This window comes from Euprymna scolopes, chromosome 45, assembly GCF_053919585.1.
Source record: "Euprymna scolopes isolate OS-2025 chromosome 45, ASM5391958v1, whole genome shotgun sequence".
Taxonomy (NCBI): Eukaryota; Metazoa; Mollusca; class Cephalopoda; order Sepiida; family Sepiolidae; genus Euprymna; species Euprymna scolopes.
This window is the reverse complement of record NC_136526.1, coordinates 50,519,117-50,544,821: the sequence shown is the minus strand read 5'-3', so window position 1 is coordinate 50,544,821 and position 25,705 is coordinate 50,519,117. Positions and strand designations below refer to the sequence as shown.

Below are 25,705 nucleotides of genomic sequence, written 5' to 3'. Positions count from 1 at the left end.
TCATTAAAAAGAGAAAATACGAGTTTTTTTTTTTAATATTTTATTCGCAGTTTTCTGTTAGGGGTGTCAAAAATTCCCCCAAAATTCTGATACACGTAAAGCACCATTATTTCTGTGAAAAATATTCAGTATATTTTACATTTTATATTCATTATTTCTGAGAAAACATTGAATATATTTAAACTGTATTATTTCTGAGAAAATCATTCAATATATTTTCCACTTAATATTCATTATTTCTGTGAGATACGTTTAATATTCATTATTTCTGTAGCCAAAAATTAATATATCTTACATTTTAATTTGGTTGAAAAACATTCAATATATCTTACATTTTATATTTATTATTTCTGCGCAAATACGTCTGCAAATACACATTTAAAAAATATGTGTAACGTAATTGACTTATATCGTCTATTTTCTATGTGACATGTCGTTGTCAACAATAAATGCCTCGAGTAAGTTAATCCCTTAAAATCGAGCAAGCAATCAATGATATTTTTAACAACATTTTTTTTTTTTTTTTGTAATTTAACACAAAATGCAACAAAAATAAAAACCAAATTTTAAATCACAATAAAGGAAAACAAATATTTTAATTTTCTGCGAACTTCCTTTTCCGGTCGCCATCTTAAAATGTTGACTTTCACCCACCAAAGTCATCTCGTTTTAATTAACTCATCTTGTTATAATTAACTCGTCTTAGAATTGTTCATTGCCAAACAAAAAGTAAGTATTAGTTGAATTTAACTGCTTTTGTTTTAATATAAAAATGGGGTTTGTATTACTGTACACATAGATTCGAAAAAGTTGTCAAAAACAAATATATAACAAATAAATGTTATCAAAAGCAAGATAAGTTACTTTTCTACCAAACTGGATATATTTTTCGTGTTTTTATTCAATGTAACATGTTTATTCAGCTCGAAAACCATACAGTGTTTACCGATGTATTGGAAAATTCAAGATGGCGTCTTATTCTCTCTTTAACACGGTAAGTTTGGGAAAAGGTGTTATAAATAAAAACCCAGATAAAATACTGTTAAAACCTCGCTCAATATATATTACCGTGACCTAGGTTGACATATATTCGGCGGGTTTTTAATAGTATTTTGTATAGTTTTTTTTATTTATAACACCTTTTCCCATACTTACCGTGTTAAAGAGGGAGTGAGGCGGAGGCGCCATCTTGAATTTTCCAATACATCGGTAAACACTATATGTAGGCACCGCCAAAACTGGGGGGGGGGGCAGGTCAGTACTTTTTGACGGACGGTCTTTTTAAAAATCTACCAAAAATCAGGTAACTATCCGATCAATACGAAATTTTCAGCGATTATTAGGAGAAGAATGAACTTTATAACAGTGTACTTATTTTTCATAAACGATATTTATATATATATTTTTTTTTTTTGCTTACAAAACCCCCCCTTGTTTTGAAGTGGGAACAAATATGCTTAAAATAATCATCTGAAACTGAACAAAACATATTGTGTTGTTGTAAGGGACAGAATTATAGATTAAAAAAAAAAAAAATTGTTTGCATACCTTATTTTGACGTCTGAATATCAGAACTTCGATTGTGTTTAATTATCCCGCTTTTGAGTTTTGAAGTGTGAAATTCGGTGAATATGTTAAGTAAAATAATTAATTTAAGTTAAGCAAAACAAAAAAAAAATGTTTTTTAATATTTATACGAAAAAAGACATTTTAAAATTTTTGATAAATAAATTAACAATTTTTTTTTAGCGAGCCAAATAATGCATGACCATTATTAAACAGAGCATGCTTTGAATAATCGATACAAAAAAAAATTCGATAAATATTGTGCCTTTTGTGTTAAAAATAGCATCATTTTTTTCGATCTTGTTTGAAAACGTTTGCCGCCTTTCGACTACGGTGGACCAAACGCGCTGAAATAATTTTTTTTTATTCTGCTTTAAATTGCCCCCTCCCCCCATTTTGGGGAACCTGGCCCCCACACACATACACATTAAAAACCAAACTCATACAAATGGTCACCCATCTGGTACTGGCCAGCCTCAGCTTAATAATACATTGAAATTTTCGTCACTGAAAAATAAGTTTTTTTGGCCTGTTTGGTCTTCCATAGTTTTCGTCTCATCAAAAGAAAACGTAAACAGAGTCGATCTGAACTCTACGGCGACGCGAAATATCTGGTTACCTATATGAATAAGTGGAATTATTTGAAATTCAGGTACTTATATTATAATATTTTTGCATATTCTCTTAGAAAATCATCCTAAATCTTAGTTAGACAATAAATGAATAAATAAATTATTTCAAAACCCCTTTTTTTTTAAATATTAAAGTACGTTTTTTGTGCAAGACAAAAAATATCAATTGTTAACTTTTTGGGAAAATTAAACATTTAAAATTGAATTAAAAATAGTAGAAAAAGTTTTACATTATTCTGTTTTCTATATGATAAAATTCAGGATTTTATCTTTCTGGAAAATAAAAAGTTACTCAGAAATAATGGATTTTAATAAATGCAATTTAGTTTTAAAAAACAACTTGATTTTGCGGCCATTTTTGGCGGTGCCTACTATATGTTTTTCGAGCTGAATAAATATGTTACATTGAATAAAATTACGAAAATTATATCCAGTTTGGTAGAAAAGTAACTTATCTTGCCTTTGATAACATTTATTTGTTATATATTTGTTTTTTGACAACTTTTTCGAATCTATGTGTACAGTAATACAAACCCTTAAAATGAGTCAACGTTCCATGACTGCATATAAATGGAGAACTGTCGAAAATTCTCCGACACCCAAAGTAGATGGATCAGAATTGGGCCGGGGACAACGGTTTCGAAATTTTGCAAGATCGCGACCCCCATCGCTGATGAAGGGTTCAAGGAACACGAGGCTTTGAAACAAACCAGTGCGTCTGTACTTTTGTTATCGGTTACAAAGTAACGTTCACTTAAAGTATACGTCATCTAAGCACTAGGTGTATCAGAAAGTGGTAAAATCTATTGAAAGCGGTCAGTGGTTCTATGAGAAAATAAAGCTGTGTACGCATTATAAATGTTTCTTTTCTGTGTCTTACATTATACGTTAGTACATTAGGGGTCATTTCGAGTTAAAAGTTTATTTACTGCACTCATCTGGACTGGAGAAAATCATGATTTAAATGTGTATGCCTCGTCTAAATAACTAACGATAATTCTCTGATATGGCCGACCAGACGGGTGATCAAAAAGTCAGATCGAGCGTACCGGAAAACGAAATGAGATCAAATTGATAATTGGCCTTTTTTTTTCTTTTTTTTGGGGGGGGGGGGCTTGAACCTCGCGCTTTTCAGATTAATTTGTTATGTTTTATTTTCTTGGTGGATAATTTTTTTGGGGGCCGTGTTTTGTTTTTTTTTGGTTTTTTTTTTGCCCGTTTTTTTTTAGTCTCATTTCGTTTTCCGGTACGCGGTACGCTCGATTTGACTTTTTGATCTGGTCGGCCATATCAGAGAATTATCGTTAGTTATTTAGACGACACATACACATTTAAATCATGATTTTCTCCAGTCCAGATGAGTGCAGTAAATAAACTTTTAACTCGAAATGACCCCTAATGTACTAATATATAACATAAGACACAGAAAAGAAACATTTATAATGCGTACACAACTTTATTTTCTCATAGAACCACCGACCACTTTCAATGGATTTTACCCAGAAAGTGGCCATTAAAAATGATGATCAGAACTTTAATAATTCAACTTACTATTTTTCAAAGCTTATAACTACTTGAAACATGTAATTCAAACCCTAATTTTTTTTCAATTAAAGGAGTAAAGACCAAATTAAAAAAAATAATAATAACAGGTTTAATAGCAAATTATGCAATATTTGTTTTTTTAAAGCGGTTTTCTTTTAAAAAAAATATATAAAGAAAATCAACATATTTTGACTTGCTTATAAATATATGTATATATATAAATGCCAAAAAATAACTTACTTAAAAAATATATACTATTAAATGGGTAGTTCTATCCTTCATTGTGAAGAATTTATCCATATTTATATTTTAAATTCCATGTATTTAAAAAAAAAAAGGATTTTTTAAAGCGAGGGTTGTAGAAAATCGTATTTTCGCAACGTGTTTTGCGCGAAGTTGTAAAGAGCTGCTGCTGCTAAAATTAAATGTATGAAATACGGATTCGTTCAAGGGACATAAATAATGCCTCTTTTTTATTGTGTGTGTTAACCAAAATTAGTATTTTTCATCCTCCGTAGTTAAAAAGGAAATGCACATTCACTTATAAGTTGTTTCCCCTAGAACAAAAAATCCGCTTCATCGATTTTTTTTTATTCTTTTAATGAAATACACGAGTTTTTGATTGATATCATTCAATACTTTTTTATCGACTAAATTTTTTTTTTTTTAAATATCTAAAAAAAGAAAACATTCAATGAAATAGAAATATTTGCCGTCAGCGTCTGGTATTTACTTGACGATGTAAGCATAACATGAGCTTTCATTAAAAAAAAAATCAACATAGTTTTTAAAAAAAGAAGATTTAACACTTTGGACTTTACGGGTAAATTTCCAAAAACTATTATTATTTTTTTGTTTTAAATTAGAATATTTTCTTTATCTTCAATTTGTGATATATAAAACTTTGGTACATAAATTAATTATTAAAATTTTAATAGGCATTTAAAAATGGGGGGGGGAATTTGAACAAAAACGTTTGTCTAAAATATTATATTTGGTTGATTGGAAAGAGCATAAAATTTCACATTGACCCTGAAAATATCGTAAAAAATTGAACCAATAGAAAAATTTTGATAGATTTTTAAAGTTTAAAAATTGAGAAATATTTAACTCGTAAAATTCTATTGATTTTATTACGTAAAAAAATGGCTGCATGAAGGCATGCTGGCATTTTTTAAACATTTTGTAGACACTGTCTTTAAAAAATAAAAAATAATATTTCTATTATTTTTTAAATAACTTTAATAGTTTATTTTGGAATTATATTCCATACAAAAAATAAACAACGCACTTTAAAAAGAGAAATTATGGGTTTTTTTATATTTTATTTGCAGTTTTCTGTTAGGGGTGTCTAAAATTCCTCCAAATTTCTGATACACCTATCTAAGCACCCTGCCCTAATGAAAGCAGTCCTTTAAGTAGCTAGTAACAGCCATACATATGCAATCACTTCCATCAGGAACAGCAGCAATAGATATAAGCAAGAGTCAAACGTCAAAAACGAATCCGACCCTCCTCCGATCTCCAACCTCCTCAAGTCAAGTAAGTTTAACTTATTTTTAACGGCCATATAGAATTCACTTCAATTGTTCCAATCGCTTTTTTTAATATCTTCTTTTTTTTTGTTTGCTTTTGTTTTTGCAAACATTGCAATTACCTCGTTTGATTATTACATTCTCTAAACATAACCTCTAATGGACCAAAATACATACATACAAAAAAATAAAAATAAAAACGGTTAGCAGGCAGTATGATTCAGTTAAATAGCCTTTAAATTGCGATACTAAAGCATCACAAAATGATATCTAACATGTTAATAAATGTTAAGGACATTTTCTATATTTACAGTATATATTAATTGGCAAGACTGTAGTTTAGGTGGAAAAATAATCTCGAACCCTTTATCACATAAAAGGAACTAATTTCCCTAATCACCGGTACGTTACTATGTCAATAATATGGTATTCCAGAAGTTGTTTCTGAAAACGACTTAAAGAAGCCCAACTTTTTACTTATTTATTTTTATACGTTTCACGATCTTTTTTTTCACTATATCTTTCTCTCATTTTTTACTTCTTTATTTTAAACAGCATTTTTTAAATTTTAAACAGAACATTTAACGATATCTTAAGCACCTTTTTTTAGCACGGTAACAAAAATACATAAGTACCGAACGTTTTATAATTCATAAATTTAAATTTGAAATAGAGAAATAATAAATTGCAAGAGATTACGCGTGTTTAATATTAATTTGTATCGTTTATAACTACTCACGTAATTTAATAATAATCACGTGATTCAATTTTTAATTAAAAATTAAAAAACTATTTTGCTTAAACTTAAACTTTAAAAAGTCTGATAATTATTTCTATTTATGTATTGTTTATGATTAAGGTACTCATGCACTTATTGATCCGTGCTGAAATAATAATGTTATTATTTAAAAAGCCATTCTTAACGTGGGGAGGGGAGGGTGTTTTGTACGTATTCTATACTTCAACCTTACAATTGAATAAAAAAACATATCATAAAACTTTAATTAAACTTGGAAATACGATTTAAAATTAGCGCAGATCACTCTCTGCACTAGCACCTTCATTAAAAAAGGTATTCATTGTGTACAAAAAAAAAACACGGAACATATTAAACATTTAAATATGAATAGAACTTTTCATAATTGTAACCTATGAAAACTTTTTTTATTTTAATTAAAAGCAATATAAATAGAAGTTTTTTGTAAGTTGTTTTCAAAAACAACTTCTGAAATACCTATATTATTGTTTATATATTATTGACATGGTAACATACTGGTGATTAGGGAAATTAGTTTCTTTTTTGCGATAAAGGGTTCGAGATTATTTTTCCACCTAAACTACAGTCTTGCCTATTAATTTGTTATATAAAAGTTTTCTGGAATAAGGGACGACAATCCTGATACAGAAAATAAGAAATCAACAGGAAGTGCAACCTTTTCAGCATTTTTTGTTAGCTTTCTTTATTTTTTACCCTCTCAAAATGCCGCCCCGGAACGTGCCGCCCAGGGCTGACCGACCTACCCCCACCCTGCCCTTGCTACGCCACTGCATGGGAAAGCTGTTTATGAAGCGAGAAGAAACTCGAAAATTCCAAAATTGCCTTTACTAGTTCCTTTTAATAATGTATTCTCTTGCTAAATGCAAGGCTGCTCGTCTCCAATGGTTATTTGTAGGTACATATAAAACAAACGGCTGATCTCCGAAATAAAAAAAAAACAAACGAAAAAATTTCTATCTCTTTTAAATTCACCAACATTCAGGATTCCAATCAATTTTATTGAAACTTACAGTATTTGTTAACAACCATAAAAAATAAGGTGCTAATGCAGACAGTGATCCACGCTATTTTTTAAATCGTATTTCCATGCTTAATTAAAGTTTTATATGTTTTTTTTATTCAATTGTAAGGTTAAAGTATAGAATTTGTACAAAACACCCTCTCCTTCCCATGTTAAGAATGGCTTTTTAAATAACGTTATTTCGGCATGGATCACTCTCTGCATGAGTACCAATAATAAACCATATTTTTTTATCTTAATAAAAATATATAATTTCATGTTAGCAAAATTTACCTTTACTAAAGTTATATTTGATGTATTAAAAACGCATTAATTTCTTTTAGTTTTTATGAAAATAAAACATTGTAGATTTTAGCTTGTAGATTAAAATAAATGTTTATAAAAATTAATTACCAAGAAAACCTCTGAATCCTGTAAAATAAGTTTTCTAAATTAATTGTAAAAATTCTATGTTTTAAAATTTTAAATCCTGTTCTGTAAAGTATAAACCACGTTCTACATTTCATTGCTGAGTTCAATTCCAAATCGATTTTCCCCCTTGTCACTTAACTTTTACCTCCACATCCCCACAACCTTTGACCACAAGATGAATTCTTGTGATAACCTCATGACTTTCTATTCATTTGTACAGACACGTTTTTTTGGCACTCTTATTCGGCAACATACGGATCGTTTTAATGATAGTGTACTGGGTGTGTATATCATCCCGTTTTGATCTCTATTATCCCTGTGGTATCATCAATTTCCATTTCTTCTTTAGGCTTACTGGGTGACTTGATTTTGATGTTCTGTTCAACATCCATTTTTCCAAAGGGGGATCGTTCTTGTTCAAGTCTAGGATTTATGGACAGATTTGAGGTTGCTGTAATGATGTAATGTGAGCCATCCACAGCTGGATAGTTTTTTACTGATTAAACTGATAATTGCATAGTGTCAGTCAATTACTCCTCTTTATCAGACTTGATAGTGTCAGTTACCATGTGTCTCCCCAGTCCTCCCTGTCTTCATCCTTCAATAGGTGTTAGTATTAGTTATAGACCTGTTCATTCTTCAGATGATTCTGGACCATTGCCAACACCCTTTGTTTACCTATTTCTTTCCTTTGTTTCCATGGTTGATATTTATCTTGTAGAACAGTGTCTTTAATGATTTAACCAAGTAGCATTATGACTGGGGACATGTCCTGAACTAGAGTATTACGGTTGGTTTGTAATACTCAAGCAGCTCAATCACAGCACAGGCAGCCATAACTCTCAATGTCGTCGGATAGTCTACATTTTGCTGTTTAACCGGTTAACTTTGCACAGTTAATGCTTTGACTATAGTATGTTAATTAGGCATATTTCCATGTAACTCCGTTACTCAAAAAAAGAATTCATAGTCCAGGGACTTAAATAGTGTTCTTTTAGTCTGATGAAATTGCTTCAGGCGATCCATAAGTAAATAACTAAGTTCTCAAGGTATTGCGGACAGTTTGCATCCTTCTTGATGTAAATATATCAATCATTATACTCTGTATAATTTCTATATATGTATATCGATGAAATCCACCACAATGTGTTGAAAATAAAATTCCGTGTCTACAGGTGATGAGAAAGGATTGCATTGCAAATCCGACACATGGATTTGATTTTTATACAGACCCGGCCAGAACAATTGTTGTCTCACATTTCCCAACATATAATCTATGCATTGCTGTGCAGAATGAATACATTATATACCTCTGTGCAATTGTAGTGGTATAAGCCTTTGTTTTCATTTGATAATAACTCCTTCCTTGCTCCATAGTTTAAAGGTTTTGCTTTATTTGGAATCTGTATGTTCTTGTCCTTTTCAATATTAATTCTGTGAAATAAAGCCTTTGTTATCCTCATTTGTGTTGCATTCACTGGGAACCTTCATACTACTGTGTTTTGTGTTTTTTAAATCTGTTCCCATCTGAGAGATGCCTACTAATGCATAATCTTTCATTACCTAGATTGACAAACCCATTTTCGAACCTAAATAAACCCATTCGTAGATCTCCCATTAATTTTCAATTTTACCATAGTTTTTGAAAGGCATTCTGGAGAGGCAGCTAAAGTTGCAGATGTATTTTGACGAGTGGCTTTGTATCGGGTTTTAGAAGATTTGCATACCTTTGAAAAATTACCAAGTTTTTCACATTTACGATGAGTATCTTTGGCAGGGCATGAAACTCATAGGTGTCTAGATACGCCACAAAAATAGCAGGTGTCCCTTTTTAAAGCGGCAGTGACCGATTGTTCTTGAAGCTTCATCGGACTATTGTCATGAGGGGTGGGATGTAGGAACAGGTGGGTTTAGCACAGCGCCAACTGTGTCTGACCGTAAATAAGAATTAGAGTGCTGTATAGCACATTCGAAGGTATAGGCTTGCTCATAAGCTGCTCTAAGTACATCCAAGGATTGAATACTGCTGCCATATCTAGGCAGGAGCTGCTAAATAATAATAATTAATATTTCAATGGGTTTGGTTTAAGAATTTTATTGGTAATCCTTTCACTTCCACTAGTGGTATCTGACAAAAGGTACTCCTCTGGCACAGTTGAGCCTCTATGGCGTTACCAGTTTGAAGAGTAGCCTGTTTGTTTAAAGTGTACATATCTCCTGAAGCTCATCCAGATTTTTGCTGGGACGTCTAATCTGCACATGTGTCCAAGAATATTCTATGTCTATGGTAGCTAATCTTACTGAGGATAGTTCTGGTTTTTAACCTGCAACATGTTAGAATGATGATGAATCATTTCGTTTTGGTGTTCTATGTTTTCTTTCTGTTGCCCAATAAATTGCTTCTTGTTCAATGGTAGTTGCTAGTGAGTAAGTTCTATGGCCGACGTCCTACAATTTATTGCTAAAATCTACTCAGATGGCTGCTTAGTAATATAGTAATAAGGTGCCGATAACTCAATTGTACTTCCTCTATTAGAAGTAAATAACACCCTGCTATTCCTTGTCTAGATAATTTCCAGATACTATTTCAACATGAGAGTAGCTAACATTTTTCCCTCATCCATCCATTCAGTGTGACTGCAGCTGTGATCGAACTCATTTCACGAGTTTGTAGTGTAATTCAAATCTTGTTGGCAGCTGAATACTTGATGCTTTGCCAGTGCTATCAAGAGTATGTTTTATCGTGACGCCATCACTAAATGGTGTGCCTACAACAGCTTAAGAGAGTCCAATCTAACCTCAAGAGAAGGATAGACAGCACCTCGCACCAGTTTCTCAAGCTGTTATTTTACCTCACAGTACATACAGCGCCTGGCCTTCCTCAATGGTCACCCATCTGGTACTAGCCAGGCTCAATGTTGCTTAACTTTGGTGATCTGGCAAGAACCAGTGTGTCAACATGATTGTGCTTATACAAGTTAATGTAAATAAAATCAATATAAACAAAAAATTAATTCCTAAATAATTTCTCAAATTAACATTATGATCATTGAATTAGGCATTGTTTTTCTCATAAAAAATATTTTAATTGCAAAAAAAATATTTAATGTAATTTTAATGAATTTAGTCAAAATATTTATTGTGATTTTAATGAACTTAGCCAAAATATTTAATTAAATTTTAATGAACTTAGTCAAAATATTTAATGTAATTTTAATGAACTTAGCCAAGTAGACAGTTTCTCCTTTAAGGGTTATTGTTTAATTGAAAATCTTTGTTAACTTGTTTCTGTTAGTGTAACTTCATTCCCTTGCCAATCACGTGATTCACCTCTCTAAGGATTATTCATTCACTTTCTTTTTTACTTTTATTCACTCCAAATAAAGCATATACTTTAATGTAGAAGGCTACTATATAAGATTTTACCTACATGCACACTATGTAGGGAGTTGAGTAGCAAGATATATGCTTGCATTACATTTAAATTTCTGTAGGTTAGTAACAGTCAGAGAAGGAGAGAAACAATTAGAGTAGATAAATTTCCAGCAACTAGGAAGCTATACAGCTAACAAGTATGAATTTGCTGCTGTTTTGGTTAATCAATTCCTGTCGATGGGACAAAAGTGCTATGAGTTCCTCAGAGAACATTCCATTAAAATACTTGTAAAGCATGCACATGGATGCAATATTGTGGCGCTGGAGAAAATGCTGATACTTGGTCTAAAAATAGTTTAGCATTACCAAACTACTGTTAAATCAACATTATTTGTCAAAATATATTGTAGTTAAAAGTAAAGAACCTTACCTCATGCATCGTGCGGCTCGTGTTAGGAAAGAAAAAAGAGAAAATATAAATGGCCGCCCCCTGGTATTTATGGACTGAAAATCACGTGATGTGACGAGAGGGGGAGAGGGTATGCAAATGAGATGTGGGGTCTCTCTATAAAGGAGTCGTCCTCTTTATTTTGGGCGTCAGTGTGAAAAGTGCAGAGAAGAAGAGAACAGTTGGATTTGAGTTTGAGACTTTTGATCTGAGGTTGAGTTCAAATTTAACGTCATATATTTAGCATTTATTAACCACTATTAACCTGTTTATTTTATTGTGATTTATTGCTCCCCCTCTAATTTATTTAATAATCTTATTTATGTACTTGAAAACTACTGTTAATCTGTTTCTGTTATTGTAACTTGATTCTTTTAATGCTGACTATAGATATTCTATCTGATTAATGCTATGCATTTGCCATCTAATTTTTATGATATAAAACCTTTGAGTCTTTGTCTATGTTTATTAGCACAACGTCTACTTACACTGACAGTTCATGTCTCTCAGCCTCTTTAGTTGTGCAGAAATATCTTTTACATATATATTTCATATTTAGTGTTTTCAAAGCCCCAATTATGTTAATTCCCTCAACAAAGAATTAATTATTGGAAATTCATAGAAATCCAGCTTTAAGAGGAAGTAACAAAAGAACCAGTCAGGCTGATAATAGCAGTAATTATTTGCTGACGTCTAGGCCTTTTAAACTCCTTCGTGAAGCTTGATATTTTTTAATTAAAGCAAATGGCATATTGAAACCAAAGCATCTAAATTCTTCTGAACGTTTTTTGCATGGCTCGTATTCTAACAGGTATGACTCAAATTCTAACATGAGCAAAAATAACTCTAAGCTGATGTGTCCATTCTATGCAAAAAAAACTAAGTTCAACAAATCGAATGTTATCTGTCTTATCAATATTTGTTAAATGCAATTTGTTAAAAGAAAATCACCATCTCTGAATGGTGAGCAATATGACAGCATTCTCTGGTTCCTTTGCAGATCCTGCTGTTTTCATCCCATACTTTTCAATTTTTTTGGAGATATCACCCACACAATTAATGATGATAAAAAACACTCATCCTGTTGTAGAGTATCTAAATCATCTAATAGTAGCAGACCATCTGCATTGGTTTCAAATAAAGAATTTGAAGAGAACGTAAGCTGTCCCTAACTTCTTTCTTAGAATTGCACGCCTGTGGAACTCTGTTCCAGCAGCGTGCTTCCCACCTGACTACAACCTGGATGTCTTCATGCCCAACATAAACAAATTCCTGATGATCCGCCCCCTTAAGTAGACATTTTATTAAACCCCCACACTAACGTACTGTACATACAATAACCCTTATCCCTGAGTGGCTTCCGGGCCTTGATAAGAGATGATCACCTTGTAAAAAAAAAAAGAACGTGAGCTGTCCCTAACTTTTTGTATAGCCATCTTTGTTGTGTATTGAAGCCTATTGACAGTCTTGATTTGCAGGCCGTTAATATGAAATTAAACTACATCCTACTTCATCTTTTTTCTTACTTTTCTTCTTTCGTCTCGTTTTGAAGTCTGTAGGAACAGAGGCAACAATACTGAGACTGGCAGCCAAAACCATGGGAAATGCTGGCGACAATGGTTTGATCAGAGAAACTTGAAAAGAATGCCACTGTTACCATATTTCTATTGTTAATTTATTAGTGAGGGCTACATTATTTCCTTAAGATTTATTCATTCATTTGAAAGCCACTATAAATGAGTGTCTACTATTGCAATTTTATTTTCTTAATCAGCATATGGCGATCCCTTAAAGATTATCAATTTTCTATGGACCACTGTTACTGTCCCCATTGATTTACCTCCAAAAAAAGTTTGTTACTTGACTCTCAGTTTTATCAGAATCGCAAACTCAAATTCTTTTGCAAGACAAATTCCAAAGATTAACTATTAAATTACTTGTTGGCAGGAAAATAACTTATTTTATATTTTGAAAGATGAATTCAGTGTAAAATTAAAAGTTAACTTAAACACTTCATAATTTGAAAGATGGATTCAGTGTAAAATTAAAAGTTAACTTAAACACCTCATAATTTGAAAGATGGATTCAGTGTAAAATTAAAAGGTAACTTAAACACCTCATAATTTGAAAGACGGATTCAGTGTAAAATTAAAGGTTAACTTAAACACCTCATAATTTGGAAGATGGATTCAGTGTAAAATTAAAAGGTTAACTTACACACCTCATAATTTGGAAGATGGATTCAGTGTAAAATTAAAAGGTAACTTAAACACCTCATAATTTGAAAGATGGATTCAGTGTAAAATTAAAGGTTAACTTAAACACCTCATAATTTGAAAGATGGATTCAGTGTAAAATTAAAAGGTTAACTTACACACGTCATAATGATGAGTAGAAAGAAATGGGTAAATTGGAAAAGAGTTAACTTTATCTTTTTAAATGTATTTTTTTAAGTAATTTGCAGCATTTTTTTTTACTTTATTAAATGTCAACTTCTTTGATTAATCACAGAAAATGTATAATTTCTATCTAATACTTTCCATTACCTTTTCATTTCTGTTTGTTTATCTTCAATTTTATTTAATTTGTAATTTTATTCAAAGGATTTTTTTTGTAATTTCTCTGTCGCGTTATGCTTTTACAAGTATTTGAAAATATTGGGTAACAAATTTTATTTTCAGTGATTTTCATTATTAACTGTTGATTGAAAATTTCACAAATTATTATAACCTGTACATTTACTAGTTAATGTACAGGTTATAATAATGTGCTGTTAGTGTGGAATCTGAATTTTCAGGATTAAAATCCCATTGTCAAGCATGACGTTAGAAAAAGATATGTTTCGTCTTATATTTTTCTCTCTAATCTGCAGTTATTGGAACGAACACAGATTGATGTCAAATCAGTTTCGATTCAAAAAGTTGACCTTTTTATGCATTCATGTATATACAAATATTTGTATATATACTTGCTATTTTCTTTTTTATTATTAATTAGTTTCCTATTTATCATTCATTTATTTACTTTCTATTTTAGTTTTAATTTAATTTAACTTTTCTATTGTTTTTTTATCTGTGTTTTATTTATGACGGTTCATAACTCCTGTTATTAAAATGGACTACTTATCTCCCTTGATGATAATTTGTAAAATTTTTAATCAACTGGTAATAAGAAAAATTATTGAAAAAGAAAAACATTTATTATTCAATATTTTCAAATATTTGTAAAAACATACAAGTATCGGAGAAATTACATTGTATTGACTTAAAATAACATCCTTTAACACAATACAATGCTTCAAGCAAACTGCATACTCCTCACAAATTTTTTTATATCATTTTGCCTTATAATTTATATTAAAATTCTTGGAAAATAAACGTGAAATTTAATTATTTGTGTTTAAAATATATTAAATTACCAAATCTCCATTATTAATAGATTAATAATTCTGACGAAAAAAACAAACTTTTTTTTTAACTTGTCTTTCATCAACCTCCTGAATTTATCCTGGGGGAGGATTTTCAAAACAGAAAAACATAAGCAGAATAAAAATAAAATCATGCCAAAACAGATCGATTTTTTAATATGTGGTTGTAAGCAAAAAAAAAAAAAAAAAAAAAAAAACAGTACTTACTTGTCATGTCAAAAATAGTAATATATCCAAAAATTAAAAAAAAAGTCATCAAGTAGAAAATTTATTTGAATTCATTTTTAACAATGAGAAATCAGAATGCCTCAATTGTTTTTGTTTTAATCAGAACTTTATTACTTTTACAGACTTATTCCAGAAAATTTGAACTGCCTATGTCTTTGGCAAAAATCTTCAAGCATAGACCTTTAGAGAAAACAGACTTCTTAGCGTGGCAATAGTTTTTAAATAACAGGTAATTAATCTTTTTTTAAATGTTTAGTGTTCATTATTTCTTCAATCATTATTTTAATTTTTGAGTTCATTTTATTATGTAATTTGCAGAATTTTGTAAGGTTATGAGAACACAAGGACCTGAGAAATTAATACAATTGTAATCTTTTAGAAAATAAAAAAAGCTGAAACCATGAAAGTTTTAAAAAGATAAACTACTTAATAATTTTTTAAAATATATTTTTATGCATTGATTTATGTTTAAACATTTAAAAAAAAATTTTTTTTTAAATATATTAACAATTGAAACAGTTTCTGAATAATATAAAAAAACAATTAGCCCTGATTCTCAATTCTTATCAGTCTGGAAAGAACTTGAAATCTTTCTCCTAATTTCTCACTATACAGTACTTCACTCCTACTAAATAAGCCTAGGATTTTTTCACACTTTACCGGCAAAAGAAAAGGTCATACTTGATACACATTTTCCATTTCGGTCAGTCTTATCCCCATTACTATTGGGCTGGCATTTCTTGGCCCTTCAAATCGCATTCAATATGAGAGTCACATCATCATATGACCAAGGTTGATCGTATTGTACAGCCATTCCTGTCCGTTAACATCAGAGACCCACATCTTGCTTCTAGTGCAAAATATTCCTTCATCGAATAAATTTTTTTACACTTAAAGTTCCTAAGATGGTTAAAATAGAAATCTCTACACGAAATTGCTGTCGGGTAAGCCATTAGGGATTTCCCATGGGGCAATACTTTTCTTATTACTGCATAACAGTGTGCAAATGAGACAACTGATTGCTGCAAAGTGGGAATCAAAGCAGATGTCCTCATCTGGATGTAATATAGCTAGCCCCACTACAAACTGTGCAGAACAACACAAATAAAAGGGCCTCTGTGATATCAGTATACAAGACTTCTGGTGAAAGGTCTGACCCTTTCAATTATTGCCTTATCAGTCTTTCCCCCTCTTCAGTCAAATCTTTGAGACATTAATGAACACAGAATTAGTCCACCACCTTGCAAAATCAAATCTTCTTTCTGACAAGCAGTATGGATTTAGCCAATGTCGTTAAGTTGCAGATAACTTAATGGTCATCTCTGAATGCATATACCATGCACTGGTAAGATGGACGAATCCAGGGCTGTAGCATTTAATATATCCAAAGCCTTTGACAAAGTATGGCACAAAAGGCTGCTAATGAAAATTAAATCGTATGGTATAACTAGTAGTATACTAAATACAATTAGATCCTTCATAGGCAGGGATTCTTTCAAAGATTCTGAGACGTGTGGGAAAGGAAGTCATAAGACCAAAGGTGATTGGCCAAATAAAAATTTCATGGATAAAGACTATTGTATGTCTACAGAGACAATAAGTGAAAAGTTTGATGTTTATGTAAACACAATTATTTGCAAGGAACTGAAGATGTGGAAGATTTGCGCAAGGTTTCTCCCAATGGTGTTCCATCCTTGTCACAGAGTATTTGACCAAGATGAGCATCAAGACAGTTCCTTAGGCTCTGTGACTATTGGTTTTTCTATAAGCTCAAGGAACACCCCAGAGGCTGTCATTATGAGATAATAAGATGAAAGAAACTGTGATGAGGGTCATACAAGAAGACTTCCATGGGGCCTTTTGCAAAAAATAAATTTTACATCATTTTGATTCTAGAAAATTTCTATAATTTAAGGCTTAAGAGGACTTAAGAAGAAATTAACATTCAGAGAGTCTTCTTCTATTGATGTCTAATATCTATAGATAATTCAAGGCAAATCTGATATTTGGAATTTTCAACTCTAAAAGTCCTTCAAAATGCCTAAAAAGAGACTGAAATTTGAGGAATTAATATTTATTAATTTATATCTGACAGCCATAGTTAAAATTTCACAAAAAATTGGAGACATTTGAATTTTAACAAAGAGGTTTCATCCAAGGAACTGTTATATATTCAATCATCGAAGTTATCCTGAGGGGGACCAAATTGAGCTTTCGTTACATTTGAATGTGTTATATAGACTTCTTCATTTAGGGGCACATTTTACGTTTTCTATATAACATAAGAAAGATTCCGTGTGATTGTCTCTAATATAAATGGTTGTGTATTTGATTATCATAAAGGGAATCGTGTGTGTGACATGTAATTTCTGAACCTACCTCTGTTCTCGCTGTTGAACCATCTGGCAATTTCTCATCCTGGAGGGAGACTTGATACCTGTTTGACGAAGATTTATCACTCCAAGACGATGAAATGGTTTTATAGTTTTTTATTTCACTTTCACCAGAGGTTCTGCAGAAGTGGAAGTGAAATCGGCTTGTTTTAGTTCTTCACACACGTCAGCGTTCGTCTCCCCCCTCCCCAGTTAAGAGGAGGGAGACCACGGAAAACGTCCGTCTTCTTCAAAGCTCAAATCAAATCTCACAGATCTAGCCAACCACGTCACACATACGTAATTTGGTCAGCTGACCTTTGGTTCTGGTAAACGTGTCTACCTCCACGTTTACTCACCTCTCTCTCTCTCTCTCTCTCTCTCTCTCTCTCTCTCCTTCTCCATTCTCTTATAGAGACACAGAGAGAGAAAATAGAAAGAGTAAGAAAGCCAGAGAGAGGGGGGGGAGAGATGCTCGTTAACAGAACACCCCAGAGGCTGTCATTATGAGATAATAAGATGAAAGAAACTGTGATGAGGGTCACACAAGAAGACTTTCATGGGGCCTTCCAAAAGTTTGAACTACGGTATATTGCAACTAGAAAAGATTACTTCAAAGGGAACTAGAATTTCGCGTGTGCACTATCAATGAAAGTGCCCAAAAGGAAAAATGGCGGGGAACATATTTAACACATCTTGTACATACCCTCAAAAGATTTGCTTAGCAATAAAATCACACACTTTCACTGTTGAGGTCCCTAAATGCCAGAAAAGCTTTTTACTCTAATAATTTCTTTCATCAAACTGCTAGACTTTGGAATTCCCTTACTGCTGCCTGCTTCCCTTACTGTACTAATATAAGATAATGGGCCCTACATAGACAGACTAGCAGTTGTGGTCAGTACAATAGAATTGAGAATCGTGATTCATTATTTTAGATTAGAAATTATTAAATTCAAATGGGTCTGAAGGAAGCATAGCTATAAGTTGTTTGTTTACCTTATATGTCAGAAGAATATAGAGTGATAGTTTGAGCACATGTTGACATGGTGTGATGTGTTGATTGCAACATTACAGGGTCTTTTATGTAATGCAATGATTACGAGATCAAGACAGAGTTTGTTTTTGACGGCAGAGGGAATGGTTTGGAAAAGCCGGTCTCTGCATCCAGAAAATGGGCAGACAAATTTCTCATAGAAACGATAAGGTGTTCATGGAGAATGAGTTCATTGCAGGATAGATACACTATTTGATCAGGATAACTTGACTGATGGCTGAATGAAAACTTATTTGTTCAGAAAACCAGAGACTTGCATCTTTCAGTTGTGTTTACAAGTGTTTGTTTCAAAGCTGACGGAGCAGTGAGAATGGGCAATATAAAAAGGTCACACGGACGAAATAAAGAAAAAAGGTACATTTGATTTTAATTGTATTGTAACAACAATTGGTTCAAATACTTTTAGGAGAACAGTAAACAAATTATTAATTAGACGTGTCATATACTTATCAATTTGTGTTAGATAATAACATGGTTAGAAGTTAAATTAGTTATTATCGATCTATTTATCTGTCAAGTGATATTGTTAAAATAAGTTAAATTGGGAGTTATTATTAAGTGTAGTAATGGGTTTTAGCTGAGGATGTTTACATAAATTAGCTAGATTGAATAAACAAAATGACCTTGGGCAGACATGTGGAAAGGTTGCACATTGAGATACACATGCTTTTTGAATGATGATGTAATCGAACTGAAGTCAAGAAGTTGGGAAGGTTAGAGAAAGGAGTTGAGTTTGGTTACGGAAGTGAACAGATGTGCTTCAAAAAAGCCAGGAAGCGGGCTGTGAAGAATAAGCATGTAGACACATAATGCAGACTCTTTGTGAAGACCATTTGAAACAGCTGAAATAAATTTATATTTTAAAAATATAAAGTGTTCTGTGGTTTCACAAAAGAAGGAAGAACAGAGGTCTCAATTGGTTATGGTGTTGGTCATTTTATGTTTCATCACAGAGCTCAGCAGTGAAGATAAAATAACTCTTGAAGAAGAAGGTATGAAGTATATATTATTCTTCTTATAAAAATATCTTTATGTAAATATGAACTGTAATATGTGCGCGTGTGATAACTCTCTAATACAATATGACTCAAGTTATACTTTGATATCATATCCCCTTGCTAAACAACAATACATACAATTTATGTTTATAATGAGTGCTGTTATACGAACAATACCTCTCACCCACATTTTATATAAAGAGAAGCCAACGAGTTATGAATGAGAAATACGTCTCAAATACATGACTAGCAGTTGTGGTCATTACAATAGAATTGAGAATCGTGATTTGCATGAGAAATACGTTTCAAATACAACATATATTCGAATTGTCCTATGTATATAAACACTCATTATGCATCCCATTTTGTTAAACCTCTGGCTATATAACAAATACGATTTGGTGCTCTGAACCAGCAGCTCCCCATAAGAGAGCTTAAGTAAGTAGGCATCACAAACAACTTTGGATTCGTCGTGAACAAAAGAGAAGATAAAGATAACACAAATTTTGTAGATAAAGATGAAAAATTGTGTTTATTTTTTGGAATGCATGTTGTCTTTTATATCTCGCTTGGAGGTTAGGGTTGAAAAAATATAATAAATGAAACAAAAATTCGGAAAAGTGTTTTGTTACATTTTTATTTGGCAGAGAAGTACAGCTGCTTGACTTTTTCATTTCAGAGAATAGCATTAATAAATGTTGTGTGTGAATATGGCTTCTTTCATAGAGACAAACCTCCCATTTAATGTTGCTTTGCGAATGAGGTTGAAATAGTTATAGAAAATTGGGACGTCTTCATTGTTTCTTGAAAAAGCATTTTATGCTAATAACCAATATGATATAAATAGTATTTGTTGAAATTTATTATTTTTTTAATTTTGCAGAATATCAAGCAACCAATGCAAAGAAAAACGAATGCAAATGACAAAGTGAAAAAGGAAGAAACGGTAGAAATATTATCTCATAAATATTATCTTATAAATATTATACATTTTTTCTGGCATACGTGTATGTATTTCTCCTATTCTTAGACTTATTAAATGGGGAAAATAGTTGGAATAATTGTCGCAAATATGAATAATATGCTTTTGTGTGCATATTACTGATACATTTATGAGCGTTTCAATGTAGTATTTAAGGCAGTTATAGATCTAATGATTAGTTAATAATGAACTCTAAATCAGATACTAGAGAGAAACCGTATTTTTGTGAAGTATGTGTCTCTTCTTTTACAAGTAAACAATCTTTGCTGCTACATATGCGAACTCATAGTGGAGAGAAACCATATTCTTGTGAAATATGTCGCACTTCATTTACACAGAAACAACATATGTTGCGCCATCTGCGAACACATACTGGAGAGAAACCATATTCTTGTGAAGTATGTGGCTCTTCTTTTACACAGAAACAACATATGTTGGACCATATGCGAACACATACTGGAGAAAAACCATATTCTTGTGAAGTATGTGGCTCTTCTTTTACAAGAAAATCTCTGAAATTGCAACATATGCGAACGCATACTGGAGAAAAACCATATTCTTGTGAAGTATGTAGCGCTTGTTTTACACAGAAACAAAATTTAGTGGTTCATATGCGATGGCATACTGGAGAGAAACCATATTCTTGTGAAGTATGTAGCTCTACTTTTACCAATAAACAAAATTTGGGCAATCATATGAAAAAACATACTGGAGAGAAACCATATCCTTGTGAAGTATGTGGCTCTTCTTTCAAAAGTAAGCAAAATGTTGTCATTCATATGCGATCACATACTGGAGAGAAACCATATTCTTGTGAAGTATGTGGCTCCTCTTTTACACAGAAACAATATATATTGCTACATATGCGTACACATACTGGAGAGAAACCATATTCCTGTGCAGTATGTGGCTCTTCTTTCAGACAGAAACAACATATGCTGGACCATATGCGAACACATTCTGGAGAGAAACCATATTCTTGTGAAATATGTAGCTCTTCTTTTACAAGAAGACAACATATGGTGGCACACATGCGAATACATACTGGAGAGAAACCATATTCTTGCAAAGTATGTGGGTTTTCTTTTGCAAGCAAACCAAATTTGTTGAAACATATGCGATCACACACTGGAGAGAGACCATATTCTTGTGAAGTGTGTTGCGCTTCTTTTACAAGAAATCAACATATGTTATGCCATATGCAAAAACATACTGAAAAGAAAACAAAATCTTAAGTATTTATGCTTTCTTTTTCAAAGAAATTCAATGTGCTGCATGCAAACACGTATTGTAAAGAGAATTATATTATTTTGTAATGCTCTACCTTTTGAATGAATACACTTTTGTTGGGGCACATTCAAACATAATAAGCATAAAAACGCAATGTAATTATTAGACAGGAAGATCAATACATGAGAGCATATACTAAAATAAATTCCAGTAATCATAGACACCATTTGAATCATGAAGAATAACTTTTACAATTATATCCAGTGAAGAAATAAATAAAATTTATAATTGTTTACAACAGAATCCAAAAATTATTTCTCATTATTCACTATTTCTTTTCAGAGATACATTTTGTTGATGGTTGTGTTAATACACATTTAGGAAAACAATCGAAACTGACATAAAACTATTTATGAATTTGATAAGACAAAATAAATACAAAATTTAAAATGAAATAAAATATGTAATTCTAAAATCTTTTTATAATATATATATATATATACATAAAAGTTACTTTATTATATATATATATATATATATATATATATATATATATAAAGAAGTAACTTTTATATATGTATATATATGTATATATAAAGAAGTAACTTTATATATATATATATATATATATATATATATATAAAAGAAGTAACTTTTATATATATATTTAGGAATATATATATATATATATATATATATATATATATAATATAACTACTTTATTTACGCACATAAAAATAATATACAAAAGTATAAATTTATGTGCAAACTTTAAGTATTTACTTCAAAAGTGCTCAATAAATAGGTAGAGCTAGTTAGTAAGTTATAAAATATATATGCCGATTAAGGGTAGATTAATCGCCATATATATTTTATAACTTACTATATATCTATCTATCTATATATATATATATATATATATATTATAAAGATTTAAGAATAACATACTTTATTTCATGTTAAGTTTTGTATTATCAATATATATATATATATATATATATATATATATATATATATATATATATATATACATTATCAGTACATATATATATAAAATAAAGTAACGTTTTACACCCTAAAAAAGTATGAGTCTGATTTTTCAGACATATCAAAAATCAATTTTTATTTTCTGAAGACATTGTGACTTCTGAAATCATATTTGTTAATTATTATTTGATATCTTAACACTAAAATAAAATATCTTCAAAAGTTCATACCACTCTTATCTGTTTAAATGGATTTGCATGTTATTGACATTAAATGGCGAAGGAAATCCAATAATCTTTTATGAAATATAATTTCTCATTAGTGTTTAAAAAGATTACATTCTTATAACCTAAAATTTCCATTTGTAAAATTTGCTTTCACTTAAAAAATTTAGCATTTGTGATATCGTGACTGTATTTTTTTGTTCGAGGTTTTGTTTAACATAGAAAATAAACCTGCATGTTATTTAGCTTTCTTTAAACAAAATATTTGAAGTAAAAAAATCTCTAAAGCATATTTTTGCTTTTTTTATATAAAATTCTATTCGATATTTCTCTGCAATAATTTCAAACAAAATTAAAATAAATAATTTTACGAAAAAAAATTACCTCCGCTGTGATGAAGGATGTAATGTTTGGAAAAACAAATTCTTTGACAAGATCTTTACATTAAATTCCACATTGAATTTCCTATCAAACTGAAACTACTCTGAGCGACTCCTGTATATCTTCCCGAGATCTCTTTAGCTTTATCAAAACCTTGATCCCAGCAAAACAATTGGCCTTGACAACATCCGAATCATCTTACTCATAAAGCAACAACTTTAACTTGAGTCAATACTAATTGTTAGTTGTCTAATCGCTGCCTTAAGGAAATATGCTTGCCAACACCTTAGAAAACATCAGCGGTCCACCTAGTATGTAAAAACATGGTGATCGGTCTTCTACATCTCAGTATAAACTAATCAGCCTCCTGTTTGTCATGCATAAATTGAGTTAGTGGCAGAGTTATTAACTACTTAAAAGCAATCTGCAACAGGCAATAAGGTTTTCTTTCGTTAGAGATCCAACACTGATGTTTTGACGGTAATACGAGAGGATTTGTGAATCTATAGACAAAGGCTTTGTTTCTGTAGGAATCTTGACGTATCTATTGCATTTGATATGATTTGACACAAGCGTGTTCTTCAGAAGGTTTCTAGTTAGGGAATACCTGAAAATGACATCTTAACCATCAAATCTTTTCTATATAAAAGCTCTATCCAAATGAAATCTAGAGCTAACAATATTAATCCTGGTCTACCCCAGGGATCCATTCTTGTCCCAACTCTCTTCTTGGCTCTTATCAACAACCTCCCAGATCACATTCGTCATTCATTTCTCGACATCTATGCAGATGATACCATGATCTACGGCAACAATTCAAAGGCCAATAAATATTAGAAACTTGCAGGTTCTTTCTCATCTAATCTGTAGTGTGCAGTATGATGAGGTAAGATATGAGTAGTTGTTTTTCATATATCCAAAACAAAATTCCTGTTTTTCACCACCAAGGCTTATTTACTTTGATCCCGTTGAAATGAAAGGCTCTTGCCTCTATGAAACCCCCCGGCTTTGACAAACTTCTGGTAATGACATTTATCCCTTACCTGAAATGGAAGACCTACATTAGACTCCTCATTAAAATCACTGGAATAATGGTGGGACTGTTCTACCATTCCAGAAAGATTTTCACTTAACTTTACAGCAAATACTTCCCTACCTGAACAACTGCCAACATTTTCCTCACACTTTACCCTTATCCCAGCCTTGATACTTAGTAAAAAGATAGAAATTTATTTGGTTAAATGTGTTGTTAGAATTGTTTAGGTTAAAAGGGAAATTTGGCATTATAAGAAAATAAGCCAGTAGCCATCATAAAAAGAAAATTAAAAGAGAAAATTATTTTAAGGATCAAGAGATTAGGCGCATTGCAATGAGAAAGAACAATTACAAAGCTGAAAATACGTTTTCAGAAGTAATAATTTAATTCTGTGATTTAAAGTGTAATAAAATAATTTTTTGGATGAAGGCAAAGTAAAATATGTTGGTAGAATTAGTTTAGAATAATAGTGTTCAAGTTAAAGTTTTAAACTATTGAATATCATTTCGTGCACAAAAAATCCGCTCTTTTCTCTAACTGATACCTGAGTTTACTATATGAAAAAAATCACTCTTTAGCTCTTTTTCTCACTGACACAGGAAGTACATACAAAATGACACTGAGTGAGCAAAGAAAAAACTTTACTCCCATCCAAGAAATACCAGTTTTTTATATACTCAACTTCAGCATATGAAAATTAAGACACTATCGAACCTGAGCATATGTCGCCTTTTCGTCTCCTATTCATTTGTGCGTCACACATGCCACCCTTGGCCGCATACCTTTGTGACTGCCGTCATGCTCCTCCCTGATCTCATGGTGTCAAACATGGCAGGGAGGTAGTACCTGTCTTTGTCGGGTACTCCTTAGTAGAAGTGGGGCTTCTTTGGGAATATTTGCGTCTACTTCTGCCATGATCAACTCGTCTGTCTCAGTCGTATCATTGTCATGTTTTAATCTCTTTAACGACAACTAATCCACTCTACTCACCTAGACACAGCCAGCACGCAATACACCGCCTGACGCACCTGGCCCATGATACACTGCTAACTCAAAAAAAATGTTCAGCTAGAATTGTAAGTCAGATTGATACGTAATTCAATCCCTTCATAACGACAACCAGCCTCAAAGTCTGGCACTCGAACTGTCACTCAAAACTCCTCCATAGATTGATGAACCTTCAAGGTTTGACTTGCATGTGCATACAAAATATTCTCTATAGCCCGACAAATGATCACAAAGTCCGAGCTCTGAATATGTATTTGACTTCTCATGGCATAGCAAAATTTTGCTAAGTCCGGCTTTTGAATACTGTGGTGAAGTCAGAAAAGGTGAAAATAGGAACACAACGACTTGGTGAGAATAAGAAGAACATTTATATCAAACAAGGGTTAGTGGTACAGAAAAGGTTAGTAAGTCTGGGGGGAGTCGTCTCTACGACATCCGGGATAGCTCTCATTGAGCAGTCTAGC

General features: G+C 31.7%; 1 long non-coding RNA gene across 2 annotated transcripts in view; it reads left to right on the top strand.

The window, feature by feature from the left end:
• The first annotated feature begins 556 nt into the window (after positions 1-556).
• LOC145269596 (uncharacterized) overlaps positions 557-25,705 on the top strand; it is a 47,552-nt gene continuing 22,403 nt past the window's right edge. Inside the window, exons 1-4 of one of the 2 annotated variants that reach the window (XR_013865123.1) lie at positions 557-729; positions 5,078-5,285; positions 15,089-15,195; positions 20,277-20,339. This is a non-coding gene — a long non-coding RNA (uncharacterized LOC145269596). The remainder of the gene's footprint in view (positions 730-5,077; positions 5,286-15,088; positions 15,196-20,276; positions 20,340-25,705) is intronic. The other variant, XR_013865122.1, reaches the window with a different exon arrangement.